This window comes from Alexandromys fortis, unplaced genomic scaffold (genome assembly GCF_014885135.2).
Source record: "Alexandromys fortis isolate MF-2015 unplaced genomic scaffold, M_Fortis_MF-2015_v1.1 scaffold_94, whole genome shotgun sequence".
Classification (NCBI taxonomy): domain Eukaryota; kingdom Metazoa; phylum Chordata; class Mammalia; order Rodentia; family Cricetidae; genus Alexandromys; species Alexandromys fortis.
The window spans coordinates 7,140,334-7,155,031 of NW_026067979.1; the positions used below are offsets into that span (position 1 = coordinate 7,140,334).

The 14,698-nt window shown below is 41.8% G+C and overlaps 1 protein-coding gene across 3 annotated transcripts in view; it reads left to right on the forward strand.

The window, feature by feature from the left end:
- Positions 1-14,698, forward strand: part of Smim3 (small integral membrane protein 3) — a 53,275-nt gene that overhangs the window by 36,680 nt on the left and 1,897 nt on the right. The window lies entirely within an intron of this gene.

Genomic DNA, 14,698 nt, shown 5'->3' on the forward strand with positions numbered 1-14,698 from the left:
TTTCAAACACAAGCTTCCTGGCCTTAGAGTCTGGGATTTTAACATTCATCTGTAGTGTAAAAATAAAGAAAAGGGTCTTTCTATATTCCCTTTGGTTGTTAAAGTATTCCCTGCACTTGGAACAGTTCCCATAGCTTCATCTAAATAGAAAATCTTGTGACTTTGTTCAGTTCAAATGTTTATTCAATATCTACTGAGCAGCGGGGATTTTATTTATTTTTTTGAGACTGTTTTGCTATGTAGCTTTGACTATCCTGGAACTGGAACTTGCTAAATAGACAAGACTGACTTGGACTTTCTATAATCGTCCTGCTTTTGCCACTGAGTGCTGAAATTACAAGCATGAACAACCAGGCTGGGCCCATTTAATTTCTTCAGCTATTATTTTGCCCTGTGTGCAATGGATGGTAGGTTATGTGTTTCATACAGTGTGGTTTCTAAAGTCTGTGCACATGTCTAGAGCCCATTCATTTCATTTTTAGAGAACAATCTGGTGGATGTAGTATTACCATATTGGTTTTCTATTGATATATAACAGATTATTGCAAACTTGGTGTTGATAAGCAGCAAATTTATTATCTTAGCTTTCAATAGGTTAGTAATCCAAGCTGTCTTTGGTGACCTTCTGCTGTAGAAATAGTGCCTTGCTTCAGAGAAATCCTGAATCTTCTTACAATCTTTCCACTTGCTCTGTGCTCTTCTTTGACCTTAGGAGTAGCGGTGGCAATGTAGATGTATCAGTGGAGGCTGGGGACACTATGGTTACTTAGTCTCTTCATTTTTACCAATTGTAGCTCTCTGTAATAGTTTACCCCCTTTTTTCTTTCAAAAAGCAATTTCTTTGATGAAGGTAAGAGTTCGACTTATCTGTGAGTATAAGGATTAATATTTTTAACATAGTTAGAGATTTCATTGGTTAGGAAAATGGCAGAGTTGTTGGTCAGGGGAATCCAGTAGACTCCCCAAACAATATAGGCTATGGCCATTGCCCAGAACTTGAAAATAAGACCCTGTAAATACACCACATGCTTTGGACACAGGATTTTGAGGAATTGGACTGGAACCAACCTGGAAGCCTTTTTCCTGAGGATTAGCTCTCATAGGATCTGAAGGTGCTATGCAAACTGCCAAGAGAGAAAAACAGTCGATAAGTCTACTCAGCTATAAAATTCATGAACCACAACAGTGACCATCATGACACAATATCCCCAAGGGGAGGTATATGCTGGAGAGATGGCTCAGCAGTTAAGAGTTCTTGCTGTTCCTCTAGCAGACCTGAGCTTTGTTCCCAGCACTTCCATGGTAGTTTATAATTTCAATTCCAGGAGATCTGATGCCCTCTTCTGGTCTCTGTGTGCACCTGGCATGCACTTGGTACTCATACATACACATAAAATTAAATCAATCAATCTATCTATCTATCTATCTATCTATCTATCTATCTATCTATCTATATCTATCTATTTCTCCAGTGGTGTAATAGTGGCACTTTTTTCTTGGGGGTAACCAACAGTATCTAATTAGACTTAAGAATCATTCATTAGGAAGGAATTTGTGCCTTGTAACTTAGCCAACTATCCATGGCTGGAGAGGTCATAGGCCCTAAAGGAGAGCCTCCTCTTGGCGGTTGTCCTAAACCCTCTTTTTAAAGGGCTTCTTATTGACTGTATTAAGCTCACTGTGATAATTTTATTAGCCCCAAGTTCTCTAGAGCCTTACTTAAATGAAAATGAATAACCTTCAAGGTTTACCTTTTTATTGTCTTCATTAACTTTATTTGCATCTGGGACTAAAGCCAAAGGGCTGAAATAGCAAGGACAGGATTGCATTCATCAGTGATGTGATGGAACCTTAGGTCACATTGCTGCGTCATTGGGATGCTCTTAGGAGATAGAATTTGTGGAGATCAATTTAGAATTCTCTTTGGGATGACTACCTTGTAGCAACATCCTATTTATAGTTGTATATATTGTATTTTCTTGTTTTCTAATGCAATTATTCTGTTATTTTCCCTCTCCTTCTGCCTTCCCCCTTTTCTTCTTCCCTTTTCCTTCCAATCCCCTTCCCCCCTTGTTTCTGTGCTAGGGATAGAACCTAGGCTCCATGCAGGCCAGCCACTCTACAGCTGAGCAGTGCCCTAGCCTTATTTTCCTCTTTGAAATAATATATTATAGAAGGCTAATGACTTAAGACACCTGTCCCATAGTTATTTAAAAAATATCTTGGTTTTATCATTGATTGAGAGAGCTGTGTTATAACCTCCCACACTATGAATTTGGCTATTTCTCCTTAAAATTCTGAGATTATGTGCATAGAAATTAAAAATCATTTTGTCTTTATGGATTTGCCATCCTGTTTTTTGCCTGGAAGTCTATTTTGTCTGATAATACATATGAACTTTGATTTTTCTGACACTGTTTGGGGAAGAGAAAAATGAAGTAGTGTCTGCCCCTCCCCCCCCATATACTTAAATTTCCTTAATGGCTACTTCAAGGATGGCATTTATTCTTGATTAAAGCCAAGTCTACTATTGTTTTTCTTTTTTTCTTTCCCAGACAGTGTCAGAAAATCAAAGTACATTACTTTGGTTTCTTTTGCTGTTCATTATTGCTGTTGAATATTTTATTTCTGTATTTTTGTCTGGAAATATCCTGCTTCACCATGAGTCATGGGAGTTATGTCTTTTCACCTGTTTAAACACCCACTATTTCTAAGTGTTGTTTCTTTTACAAAGCTGGCAACCAGTCAACTGTTTCTCATTTGATGATAACTTCTTATTTTTTCTTTATTTTTGAATTTCAGCAGATTCTCGGTAACACACTTTATTTTACTTGTCTTTATAGGGTCTCAGGAGCTTTAGTTTGTGAACTGATGTCGTTCCTCAGCCTTATTGTTTATTCCAGCCTTGTTTCTGCACATCTCCCCGCTCCCATCTCCAGTTACCTGTGCTTTGTAGTCTTTGTATCTTATCACAGTGACCCGAGTGTGTCCTGAGTCACTTACTGGCTTGGTGTTGTTCATCCTTTGGTTTTGCTCTGCTCCATTTTAAGTAATTTTCCCTGATGATGAATCTTCAGTCACCTCTTTAACTGTGTGTGCTGCTGCCTTTTCGTTCCTAACAGTGTATTAGGTCCAGTATTCCGATCTGGAAATCTAGTATGTTCTTTCTCTTTCATATTCCCCGGCAAACTTACAATCTTGACTTTTTTTAAAAAAAAAAAAACAAAAACATAGTAATGAGCAGTGTTAGTGTGTCTCATGGAGCCCAGGCTGGCCTGAACATATACGATAAAACCACACTTGAACACTTGCCCCTCCTCCCTTGTCTCTCAAGTGCTGGTTTATAGGCACGCCACCGCGCCTGACCTGGCTCTCTGTTTTCTATTGTTTTGATAGTTTTGTGTGTCCTATACTTGTCTCTTTTGCGTTCCTGGTCATTTTGGTTTTATGCTGTACATTATATGTTAATGACAACCTGAAACTCAGAATGTTTGATGCTCTTGCCTCCAAGAAGACACATTTTCTTGGGCCAGGTACCTGGAGATGCTTGAAATCCAGATTTGCAGGAATTTGATTTTAGGGACTTGGCTAACTCACAGAGGCCATGGTGTACTGGGAGACCTGGTGTACTTCCAACGCATAAGTAGCACTGAGTGCTCTAGTTCCAATTCCTAGGCCGGTTCTCCCTGTCCATCTCGGCAGTCTTGGCTCCCTTACCCTCTTGCATCTGCCAGACGCACTGCTCAGTCTCCATTTTCCATGAGGGAAAATGCTGCCCCTAATTGCCAAGCTCGCCTCCTTTGCTTTCTGACCTCTCCCAGATGGTCTCCTTGTAACACTTCAGTATTTGTTTGTTTTTAACACCTTTGAGCTGATGCTCCCCTGCCTTTCTAGCTGTGTCTAGAAAAAAGGATTGGTTCATTGTTTGCTTTACCATCATCAGAACTGGAACTCTGGATAGTTTTAGGTTGCATGTATCTTCACTCTCTAGATATGAAAAGACCTTTGGTCAGAAACAGTAAGAATCTGCCCTGCACTGGGAAGAGAGCGGTGGGACTGATGTGGGCCAGCTTGTAAGCCGGGCAGTGCTGGCTTATACCGCTGGGCCATGCCAGCTTGTGTGCTAGGCTGTGTGGATTCTAAAGGAGCTTTAGTGCAATGGTGACTACAGGAGTGGGAACCGATGTGGGGATTCTGCTGTCTTCTAAGTGTATTGATCCTAATGGCACATTTTGGAACTACAGAAATACCAGGATGAGTGTGGGGACCCACTGGACCTACTGTGAGTCGGATGTCAGCCAGAACTCCATTAATCACCTGACCTCCATTAGCCAAGCCCCAACTTTAAAAGGAAGGCCACATGCTTCTTGGGGTCTCCTGGAATCAGTGTTAATTCTGAAACAGTATCCAGCAGACCCCGGAAAGTCTGTTTCCTTTCCCCCTGTGTACAGTTATCCTTGTAAAAGGCTGTAGGTCCCTCTGTAGAAGGACTGGAGAAAGGCTAGCTGTAAAACTTCTAGGTATTTTAGCAAAATCCTTCATACTTCAGAGCTTCGAGACCCCTCCTGGTTAACTTCTGCTTTCCACAGCAGGAAGCAGATACATCCTGTAAAGGATTGTTGGGGATCTTTTGTGAACATATGGGGCCAGGTTAGATAAAACTCAATATTTGCATTCACTAAGCAAATACAAACACTATATAAACTTGCTACAGTATTTTTTTTAAACAAAATACAAACTTGTGTACAGTTTGTTACACAAGTATAAGGTTTATGATTATATGTTGAGAAGTCTGAAGGGAAACTTCACCTCTCCATGCTTCTTGGGGGTGAAAGAATCACAAAGAGTAATTAAGTTATTTCAAAGGCAGCATTTAAAAATAAATTTTATTTTTTGTGTTTTATCTGTACATATGTCTGTATACCACATTAGTACTTGGTGCCTGTGGAGGCCAGAAGAGGGCATCAGATCCCCTAGAACTGGAGTTACAGAAGATTGTAAGATGCCATGTTGGGTGCTGGGAATTGAACCTGAGTCCTCCGCAGGAACAGCCAAAGCCGTTTTTTTTTTAAATATATTTTTTTAAATATTTATTTATTTATTATGTATACAATGTTCTGTCTGTGTGTATGCCTGCAGGCCAGGAGAGGGCACCAGACCTCATTACAGATGGTTGTGAGCCACCATGTGGTTGCTGGGAATTGAACTCAGGACCTTTGGAAGAGCAAACAATGCTCTTAACCTCTGAGCCATCTCTCCAGCCCCCCCAAAGCCGTTTTTTAAAAAATGTTTTTATCTTGTCCATTTTAAACTAAAGGAAAAAAGCCATTTGACAGTCAACATCTTAGAAATTTTAACTTATGAAAATTAGGTCACTTAAATATGTTATGTGATGATATTAGTTGAGCACATTGATCCTGTCTTTTGTCAAAGAACTTGGCTGCTTAAGAAAATAGTTCTGCTGGGCTCTTGTAGACCAGGCTGGCCTTGAACTCACAGAGATCCACCTGTCTCTGCCTCCCGAGTGCTGGGATTAAAGGTGTGCGCCATCACCGCGTGGCTAAGAAAATGTTTTTTTTTTCATACAATATACTTTGACCACTATTTCCCTTCTTTCGTCTCCTCCCAGATCCTCTTCACCTCCCACCCATCCAGCTCCATACCTTCTTTCTCTCTGTACAAAATAAACAAGAGAAACTACATTAAAAAAAAAAGCTGTAAGTTACTCTTGTTAATGAACACAAAATTCAGTAGTTATTTTGAGATTATTGACTTTCAGTAAATTGGCTAAATCAAGTCAGTCCTCCTACCATCCCCCACCTAAGAGCTGCAGGCCTGGGGAGGAGTTATGCCATTTCCTCCTCCTCCCCCTCCTCTTCCTTCCCTCCCCGCTCCTTCTCTCTGTCTGTCAGTCTGTATTAGTGTGTCCGTGTGATGGTGTATGTATTGCATGCGTGTGATGTGCACACATGTGCATGTGAGGCTGGAGGAGGACGCTGAATCATCCGCTCTGTTCCTCTGCACCTTATTCCCTGAGACAGGATCACTAATTGAATTTAGAGCTAGGACGGCAGCCGGCAAGTTCCAGCAAGTCCCCTCTGTCTGCTCCCCACAGCGCTGCAATTGTAGCTGTGTGCATTGCCTTGCTTGGCTTTTTATTCTTAAATATAACCTGTTGCGTTCATATAATGCTAATGTTACCTGCACGTGTGTTTTCAGAGCTGACTTTTTGCTACTGGACAACTAATTGGTGTTCTCTTCCCTTCCCGACTTTCCTCAGTTGCCTGTAGTCCTCTGTGTCGTGTTAAGGCCCTGTGGGCCTTCCCTGTCCAGTTTGGCATATCCATTGATTGGTGTCATCCTTGTTCAGCTCACCTTTGGGCTGGTATGTTGGTTAGACTCAATGAATATAGCTTCTGATGTTACTAGGAGGCACAATCTCACAGCAAACTCTGATCCCCTGAATCTTAGTTTTCCTGCCCCCTTTCCACATATTGAGCCTTGGATATGGGAATGTGTTGTAGATGTCTTCATAAATCTTAAATCCATTTCTTTGTTTTTCATGTTCCTCCCTCAGTGCATTTAATTTTAACTACTTATACATTGGCAAAAGATGGTAAATGGGGAATTCCCTTTAAATATTCTCTTAGAGGACACAGTTTACTTTATTGGACATGCACCCAAATCAGTTCAGGCTAGATCACCCCTCCTGCTTTCTTACCTAGATGTATTGGGAATACGTTTGACTGCATATTGTCCAAGGGGGAAACTTATCCCATTGTCCAGTGTGTGTATAGCTCGATGCAGGTAGGAGTCCTAGGCTGAAAACAGGTTGTCAGGTGCATTTTTGCAGAAGGGTGTACATAGTAAGTGCAGGCAAAGGGTCTCAGACTACCAAATACGTTATTAGAAGAGTGCTGTGTACAGTCAGCTCCAGTCTCTGTGCTTGTCTATTTCACCCCTTTCTGAGTTTCCGAGACAGACTTTCATGGTTCCTAGGCTGACTTTCAGCTTCTAATCCTCCAGCCTCTGTCTCCAGTGCAGGCATTGTAGTTGTGTGCCACTGTGCCTGGCTGGTAATACAGCTCTGGAATGAATGTTGAAGTTTATTGTTCAATCATGAGGTAAATCAAGTGTGCTAGTTCAAAATGACAGAGGTTCAGACTGACTGCTGTTTACTGCCTGTAGTCATAGAAACTTCATATTTTTATCAATAGTAGGATTAAAATTATGACGTAAATGGTTGGGGCCAAATTCCAACATGAACAGTTAATCAGAAATTACAAGCAGTTTGCCTGTGAAGTCAGTGATAAGGAGGTTGATTTATTACTGTTCATTAGATGTGCCAAGATACACGTTTTTATGTAGTGATAAGGGACCGATGCACCCGGATGTTAAAATGAGGCCAAACAGAAGCCAGCCGCAGAGGCTGAGGGCCCTGCTTTTCTTCAAGTTTTTAAACCATGAAATCAAAGATGCTGAACATGATTTGTTTAGTTCCTATTCAGGGGACAAATTTTTCCTTTCATTGTATTTGGAGCTTGTTACCTGGGAAGAAACAGCCTGCTGAAGGTCAGAGAAGAGTGAAATGTGGACAGAGCTGACCCTGAGGCTCAGGGAGAACATGGCAGGGTTTTTATTAGAAGGCGAAAAACCTTTAATTTTAGAACATGTAAATTTTGTGTTTTTTTTTTAGTATCACTTTTTTTGTTTTTATTATTTATTTATTTATTTGAGAGAGGTTTTTTTTCTGTGTAGCCCTGGCTGTGCTAGAACTTGCTCTGTAGATCAGGCTGGTATCGAACTCACAGAAATCTGTCTGCTTCTGCCTTCCGAGTGCTGGAGTTAAAGTCATGTGCCAGTACTACTTGTCTAGAATCCTTTCTAATTTATATTGTGTTTATGTGCTTAGGGTCTCAAGGATATTTATTCAACCCTTCAGAGTGGACAGAAACTCGAGTTGCTCATCCTTCTCTGTCTTCTATGAAGCGTTTTCTCTGTTCTGTTTCCACCTTTCAGTTTTCTTTTTGTTTGTTTTGAGACAGTGTTTCACGTAACCCAGGCTTCTAATTCACTTGCCCAATAAGACAAGGGACTTCTGACCCTTCTGTCTCCCCCTCCGAGACTGCAGTCATCTCCTCCGTACCCAGTTTATGCTGGGGTCAAACAGGGCTTTGCTCTCACAAGGCGGGGACTCCAGCAGAGCCACATCTTTCACCCACACTCTTGAGTTTTAAAAATACTTTCATTTGTGCTGGGGAGAAGGTTCATTGGCTAAAGTGCTTGCCACAGAAGTATGAGGATCTGAGTTCAGATCCCTAGCGCCTAGGCAAAATTGTTGGGTGTGGCATTACATGTGTATAATCCCAGAGCCAAGAGGTGGAGCCAGGAGGATCTGGGAGCCTATTGGCCAGACTGTCTAGTCAAAATTGTGAGCTCCAATTTTAGTGAGAGACCTTGTTCTAAAAAATAAGATGGAGACGGACAGAAGAAGATGTATGACATGGACCTCTTGCCTCACCACTGCCTCCCCCACATACATGTGTGCACTTGTACTCGAATGTACACAAATCCCATAACCCATTCATTTGCACCAGAACAATGCTTGTATAGTCTTGGATGCGGGTTATAAAAAGTGTTTATTTACACATCTTGCTTGCTTAGTTTTGTAGGAGCAGGGGTATGATGAGAATATGTATTTAACTGAGGGTATAATACCAGGCATGGTTTCCTCTGCTGTGGAGTGGGATTTAATGCTTACTTCAGAAGGGTAGGAGCGAAAGTGCTGAAGGCCTCCTACAGGACTGACTCAAGCTTTCATGTCCATGATTTCTTAGTGTGGATGAACCCCAAAGCCTGTTTTACTGTAAATGACAGGTTTTGCTTATGAAAGATCTGTCAGGGAAGTTGTATTCCCGGCATCTGAAGTTCCAGAGACTGTTTGATGTTAATGGACTTCCTGGAAGACTTTTGTGGGGTTCCTCAGGCCTGAGGCAGGCTAGCTGTTGATGCAATCAGGAGACCACAGAGCGATTTCTCCCGCCCCCTTGCGTCCTGAACAGTTTGTGTCTGCTGTGAGCCAAGCTTCTGTGTCTTTGACTTCGGAGAAAGTGACAACATCTCCAGGGCTGAGTCAGGCAGCCTGTGCCTCTCCCTTCTCTGCAGGCCCCGGCCTGACATCCTGGTGCTGGGCCCCCTGCCAGAGGCTCCCATCATCAAGTCTGAGCAGCCTGGCTGCAGGGCACGCAGGCACCGATTCTCAAACCTTAGCGCTAGAAAAGGCCTAAGACTCCTGAGACTGTTGAGTCCAGGGCCTCTCAAACCTGGCTGGGTATTCACATCACCTGGGAAACAGGACAAGCTGTCTCCATCGTTCTTGAATCTTTCTGTAAGTCAAGGTCGAGGCCCAGGAAGCAGTGTTCTTGTTGTTGTTTTATCTGAAAGTGATTCTTACTTCCTATATAGTGTATAAAATTTGATGACTCTTGATCGTCTCAAATCTTAATTTTATTTAAAAATTATAGATGTAGTTATCCTTTTCAATACAGAAAACCTTAAAGAACTTCCCCTCCAATTCTATTTTCCCCTCTACTCAGTCAAGATAAAGAGATTATAATAATGCTCATGTTTAGAAAATTCAAGTGGCCTAATAGCACAAAAAATGAAAAGCAAAAGCATCTTGAATTGTTGGTGAACTCTACCGGAAGGTGACTACTATTAACCCTTTCTTTGGATGGATTACTCTTGCAGATATTTTCCATGGTTGTGTCCTTACTTTCCTATCTACTCAATATACAAAATCCAAACTGAAGGAATCATCCTATACACACTATCTTGTACTTCATTTGTCCTTTTCCCCCACTTAAATTACTTTGGTGGGGGCTAAGGATGTAGCTTAGCAGGCCAAGTGTTTGCCTAGCAAGTCTGAAACCCCGGGTTTGTTCTCTAGCACGGCATAAATTGATCATCGTGCACACCTGTGAGCTCAGCACTTGGGAGGTGGAGGCAAGAGGATCAGAAGTTCATGGTCATCTTTGGCTACATAGTAGGTTCAAGGCAGCCTAGGTCACTGAGAGACCTTCTCATTTTAAGAAAATATTGGTAACAGGTTGGGGTGGGTGGAGCTGGATAGATGACTCAGCAGTTAAGAGCACTTGTTGCTCTTATAGAGGACCTGGGTTTGATTTCCCCAGCATCCACGTGGTGGCTCACAACTGCCTGTAACTCCAGTTCAGGGGATTCTGCTCTGTCTTCTGACCTCCATGGGCACTGTACACCGGTGGCACACAGACATACATGTAGCCAGAACACTCATACATATAAAATTAAAAATCTTTTTTTTTTTTTTAGTTTTTTGAGACAGGGTTTCTCTGTAGCTTTGGCGCCTGTCCTGGCACTAGCTCTTGTAGACCAGGCTTGGCCTCTAAAATTAAAAATCTTAAAAACATATTTTGGAGTTCACCAATGTCAGATTATTACACCCCTCTTTCCTTATCTCTTCCTTCCTTCCTTCCTTCCTTCCTTCCTTCCTTCCTTCCTTCCTTCCTTCCTTTCTTTCTTTCTTTCTTTCTTTCTTTCTTTCTTTCTCTTTTCCAACCCCTCTCTCAAATAATTTCTCTATGTTGCTTAGGCTGGCTTCACACTTGGGTTCCTCTTGTGTCTCTCTCCAAAACACTGAGTTACAGGCCTGTGCTTACATGCCCAGCTGTCAAGGGCTCCACTTCAAAGCACCACCGTTGGATTAACTTCTTCTTGCTGAATATCTTGAAATGGAGATTAGACTAAACAGGGATGCATGGAGGACACACCCAATCTATATCTAAACCACAGCACATGGATAGTTCTCGTTTATCTTATTATTAGTGGACAGTTTAATTGTATCCATTGCTACAGCAGAGAATGCAGAAACGTGCTTGTATGTATATGTTGGGTACTCTACTGGTCCTGGGCGTGATGGCTACTAACTCAGAGTGCTAACAGAGGCACTGAATCAAAGGCATTAGGAAAGAAAAGCTGGTGGTTAGGGAAAGGAAATAAGAATGGAACTGGGAATTTTACTGGAACCTAGGGTCATAGATGCTAGATTAGATGGGCTATAGGAGTTGTGCCAGCCTCATGTTGCCTGGACACAGAATGTCCTACATTGTGAGGTGACCTGGGGAGTCATAGTCAACTCACTGGAGGAAAAACAGGGGTGCTGTAGGTTCCTTAGTATATTTCTGTGCACATGCTAGACTTTATTTTGTTTTTATTGAGATATATAATCATACATAATAATGGGTTTAATTATTGCATTCTCATATATATATATATGTATAATCTGTTTTGATCACATTTCTTATTCTCTTGTTTCCCTCTTGCTTCCTTTGATCCTTTCCTAACTAACCCCTACTTTCTACATTCATGTCTTTAAGAAAAAATAAAAAAATGCTTACTTTGTGTGTATGTGTGTGTGTGTGTGTGTGCACTTGAGGACACCATTTATGTGGGTCAGATGACAACTTAGGTGACTCATTTCTCTCCTTCCACTGCGTGAATCCCAAGGACTGAACTCAGATGGTCAGGGGTGAGGGGAAGTTCCTTCACCTGCTGAGCCACCCCACCACACCCCTCCATTTTCAGAGACCCATTGAGCTTCGTTGCAGCTGTTTTGGGGACATGGGCGGAAATTAATGGCCACACCACTGAAGAAAGTGTTTTACCTGCAGCTATTGGCTGCCCAGTGATTCTCCATGAACTCCCACTCATCCATGGCAGGATGTTGATGGGCCCAGTGTTGTGCATATAATAACATTAAGAGTGAGAGGGCTGCCGGGCGGTGGTGGTGCACGCCTTTAATCCCTCACCCCTTAAAGCCTTTTTCCTCCTTCCCACAGGTTATTTTGTAGTTTTCTGGTGTCTACACAAATGCAAATGTATAAAAATTGGAAGCTAGGATCTTCATATTAAGAGAATGCACATTTTTCTGGTTTCATACATATCCCTGCAAATATCACAGCTTTGTTTTTCTTTATCACTGAATGCAATTCCATTGTGTTTGTGTACTATGTAATTATTATCCATTCATCAGTTGATGGGCATTTAGGGAGGTTACATTTCCTTGCTGTTATGAGTAGCATAGAACAAATATGGATGATATGCAAGGATCTCTGTGATTGAATACAGACTACTTTGTATATATGCCCAGGAGTGGTATAGCTGGGTCATATGATTGTTTGTTTATTTTGGAGACAGACTCTCTCCTCTGTGTATTCCTGATTGGCCTGGGATTCATTATGTAGATCAGGCTGGTCTCTAAGTCACAGAGATTTGCCTGCTTTGTATCTATCTGTCTGTCTGTCTATCTATCTATCTATCTATCTGAAGCCTCTAGACCAACTTTCATGGCAGCCACACTTCCCACCAATAGGACTTTCTTTTCCATACATCCTTGTCCTCTCAGCATTTCTCTCTCTCTCTCTCTCTCTCTCTCTCTCTCTCTCTCTCTCTCTCTCTCTCTCTCGTAGCCAATCTAACTAAGGTGAGATGGAATCTCAAAGTAGAAGTAATTTGTATTTCCCTGATGCCTATGGATATTTTCTACTTAGAAAATATTTATTGGTCATTTGTATTTCTCCTTTAAGAACTCTGCTTGGTTCCACAGGATGCTTTTGACTGATATATGTTTTCTTGTTGTTTACTTTTTCTTCTGAGTTCCTTGTGTCTTCTAGATATTAATCTTTGCCAAATTTATAGCTGGCAAGGATTTCCTCCTGTTCTGTAGGTGGTATCTTTACTCAATTTCCGCTGCCATCCTAAACTTTGAAGCTTCATGAAGTCTCATCTGTCAGTTGTTGGCCCCTTTTCCTTATCAGTAACATTTTTGACAGAAATAGTGATGTTGATCCAGACTGCTTAACTGCTGGGTGAAGTTTAACATTGAGCTTTCTATGTTGTTTTTGGAGGTGGTATCTCATGCAGTTCTTCCTGATGGTTGTTAGGATATGTTAGTTCTGGACAAAAATTAAAATAGACTAGGAAAAGAAGATGGCATTGTGTAGTCATGTCCTAAAGTGTAAAAAGTTTCACAGGGACTGGAGAGATGGCATGGCAGTTGATAGCACCTATTGATCTTCCAGGGGACCAAAGTTTGATTTGCAAAACCAACATCTAGGGGGACTCCACACCTCTAGCATCTGAGAGCATCTGCACTCATATGTACGTACCCATACACAGACACATGCAACATTGCTCAACAGGACACGCATAATAACTTGTTAGGACAGAAATACTTATTAAATTGTTGGAACCTAACTACTTAGTACATGGCCTGTGGTGCTTTGAAAACAACTACCAAGACACTGAGAATACTATGAACCAGAATATCTTACCCATCTGAATTTAGCTATTTATTTATTTATTTTGGCATGGTCTTACTGATGTAGCTCAGGCTGGCCTCAAACTTCTGATGTTTTTTACCTTATCTTCTCAAGCCCTTATATTATAGGCATGCTGAAAAAAATTTTTTTTAAACTGCAAAGGAGAGATACCAAATGGACATTGGTTTCAGCAGAACCTGGAAATTATTGGCTCATATACTTGGCATGTCTAGGGTTGCAAAGGCATCAAACTTGACTGGGTTCAGGTATTCACTGTCAAGTGATATCAGGTGATAACTATCAAGGCTCCACCTGTGTTTAACTCTAAGCCAGGCGCTCTGCTTGTGGACAAAACAGCCTCACCCTTTCCAGACATACATCCTTTCGATAGCCACCCTCACCCTTTCCCAAGAGCTTGTGCATAAAAGTACTGAAGAAGACTTTGGTGGACCGGTCTGAGTCACTTGTAGATTCCCAGTGTGGCTATTGATATTCACCATGCTATGCCAAGGTCAAATCCCATCCTTGTGCATGGTGGGTGTCCCGAGGAACCCACAAGGAATAAGTAGGCAGGCTTCTGTGGAAAGAAGGGACTTGCCTTGTTTGGTAGAGGGCTTGCCATGAACAACAGGGCCCTAGTCTAATCCCCATTGTCTGTGTAAAAAACTGGGTGTGGTGGTGCACACTTACAATTCCAGAGCCAGGGAGCAGAGACAGGCAGAGCCCTGGAGTTGGCTGGTAGTCTGCCAAACTGAATCTACAAGCCCTAGGTCCCAGTGAGAGACCCCGACTCGGAAACCACCTTGCACACTGGTAGCTGGAACTGAGTGGTTGCGGTGATTATGGATATGCATTTTGCCATCTGCACCACAGAGCTTGGTGTGCCACCTTTCTTGCTTGTGTTTCTCCGTCACCATGTTGCTGTCAAAAATTTTAAGAAGCAGGAATGAAAGTGGTCTTTTTCCTGCCCCAGGGTTACAGAACACAGTACACTAGCTTCTGTCGAGATAGAGGCTGTGCGGGGCCACAGTATACAAATCCAGGGGTCACCTAGATCTTTCCTTAAGGAATATCTTGCTTTCCTTAACCCTGTAGAACCCAAAGATGCCTTGAATAAGGCCCAGTATAGGGTCTTTCTTTTTTACTTCCCACCCAATTAAAATATATGGCTATGTATTAAAAAAAAAACCCACCCTAATGCAAGATGGATAACACCTGAGGAATGACATCATACATGTTCATGTGCATTTGTACACACATATTCCCTCACACCCCCAAAAGAATAAGCAATGGGACACAGAGCAAAAAAAAGTGAATTATCACTTTATGGACGAGGGAAA